Source organism: Cynoglossus semilaevis, chromosome 13 (assembly GCF_000523025.1).
Source record: "Cynoglossus semilaevis isolate Cse_v1.0 chromosome 13, Cse_v1.0, whole genome shotgun sequence".
NCBI classification, from domain to species: domain Eukaryota; kingdom Metazoa; phylum Chordata; class Actinopteri; order Pleuronectiformes; family Cynoglossidae; genus Cynoglossus; species Cynoglossus semilaevis.
The window spans coordinates 722824-725366 of NC_024319.1; the positions used below are offsets into that span (position 1 = coordinate 722824).

Sequence of the window (2543 nt, forward strand, 5' to 3'; positions counted from 1 at the left end):
GTTTTGATGGTTTTAGTGTTTTAGAGGAAAACACTGCTCCAGGAATTATTTTTTATTATTTACTGAAGACTTAATGAAATTATTCAAGTTTTTATGCACAGGTTTCCAAACTATGTCCGCAGCGCCCCCTTTGGTAGAGTTCGATATTGTAGACGCCCCTGCTTTGTTGACCCATTCACAGCCTCCGTCTAAAACTCCACTGAACTTCAATTAAACACTGTAATACATAAAAATAATACTTTCGTTAAGCAGGTACCTCCCCCGCCCCCTACGTTGAGAACCTTCACCAACAGTAACTTTAAAATCACAGGTCCAGATGTTTATGTGTAAATCATTATTACTAACATATTTCTATGCAAATAACCATTACTGCACAGTACAATATATATTTTTGTCTAAAAATATTATTGCCTATGTATTTAGGTCTGTTACTATTGCTTATATATATATATATATTGAAGTTACTATGAATTCATATACTTATGCATACATTACTTTTTACTTTTACTGTATATTAATATTATTGCCTATGTATTTATGTCTGTTACTATTGTTTATATATATGTATTTTGAAGTTACTATTAGTTCATATATCTATGCATATATTATTTTTACTTATATATTCATGTTGAAATTACTTAATTCATATATTTATATTTATGCATATATAAATATTTTTTGGTAATATATTGATGTCTAAATTAACACTGCATATATATATTTATGTTGAAAGGACTATTGCTTGTATTTTGATGTCATAATATATTGCCGATATATTTCTGTCTAAATATATTTCTGACCAAGTTGTTTTTGCTCGTCGGGCCTTTGAAGAACACGCCTCTACTCCGTCCTCAGTGAAGTTCGCCGTCATGTGTGGCGAGGAGATAAAAGCTTCAAGGAGAACTTTGTGTCACTCTTTTTTTTTTTTTCCTCGTACCTCATTTCATCCACCCTATCGCGGCAGAGGGGGGGGGCGGGTCCGAGCCGCTCTAATTCAAAGAGTGACATAAACGCCGCAGTCACATCCGAGGCCCGGCTCGACCTTCAGAACGTGTCAGACACTCATCACCACGCCATCGTAAATCTGGCCTGCGTGAGTATTTTATTTTTTTACCGCCTCGACCGCAGTATGTTTGCATAGGGACAACGGCGTAACGGCGGTTTATTGGCCGTCACGGCGGTCAGGCCGCGAGGACCTGACATTAATCTTGAGAACATCTTCTCAGGGCGTGCGACACTGTTTGGACTGTAATTAGAGCAGAAACAGTTCTCAGTGCCAGTCCCTGGAACCAACACAGTCAGACGCCTGATTGGCTGCATCACAGAGTTAAAACAAGAATATGGGAGCTACTAGTGTTCAACAGAGGTATTACACAAAATGTAGTAAGATTTGATAACGATTATGACAATGATGTTAAATATTTAAATGTCTACGGTTATAAAAAAAAACAGTAAATGTTACTGCACTTGTCATCAAACAGTGTCGCATTTCTTAAAAAAAAAAAAACAGCAACAGCCCAACAATGATGTGGGGGGCCCAGGCCACAGTGACAGAATCAATGACCGACTTTATTTAAAGAGAATTCAGTCGTTTCCATTTTCTTCCTTTATTTAAGGATAATCCGACATTTTTCAAAATAAAGTGTCTTTCAGATTCTGATGATAATCAGAACAAAGTCTAAAAGATATTTTATTTTGAAAATCTACAGATCCTAAACAACGGTCGTTGTGGCGCTACCAGGCCGTGGTTCTGGCCAGGACCGGAAAACGAAATTTCATTTCATCAGATAAGCCGTCGCCTCTGCTCTCCTCACAGATCACGTCTGGAGAAGCTTATCTGGTTCACACCAAACGGCTCCACTCCAACTCCCACTTTAACCAGTACCTGTCCGCTCTCTACAAAGTGGTAGGCACCTACCTGTTTGGAGCGGCTGTCAGTCAGTCCCTGACCGACCTGGCCAAGTTCACCATCGGTCGTCCACGCCCGAACTTTTTAGCCGTGTGCAAACCAGACAGCTGTAATGGTTACATGTTAAATATCAGCTGTACGGGGAATCCTCGCGACGTGACGGAATCCAGGTGAGCGCTCACATTCAGACGAATACGTTGTGTTTTTGAAGAACTGTTAACAGCGAGTTTACTTCAGTTTTTAAGGTATGGTATGTTAGCTATAAGCTGAGCTTTAGCTGGCTGAAAAAATGTGTTTGAGTAAAGGTCTGCTATATAGACACTGTTAGCTTAGCCTAGCTTAAATGGATGGCTTTTCTGAATGGGTTAATTGCACAGATGAATTCAGTTGAAAAACTTCACTCTCTACCAATGTGTGAATGAATGTTCCACTGTATCTCCCCAGGCTGTCCTTCTACTCCGGCCACTCGTCATTCGGGATGTACTGTATGCTCTTTTTGGCGGTGAGTGTCCTACATTTGGTTGTAAAAAATGAGTGTTTACAGAGAACACCTACAAGTGACTGAAAACAGAAGAAGGTGGCGGTCGACGTGGACACGAAACTCAAGTTTCAAAAACGTCATTGTTTTAACGAT

General features: G+C 39.5%; 1 protein-coding gene across 1 annotated transcript in view; it reads right to left on the reverse strand.

The window, feature by feature from the left end:
• Nucleotides 1–2543, reverse strand: part of LOC103387881 (glutamate receptor ionotropic, kainate 3) — a 78164-nt gene that overhangs the window by 27304 nt on the left and 48317 nt on the right. The gene's annotated exons all lie outside the window — the stretch shown is intronic.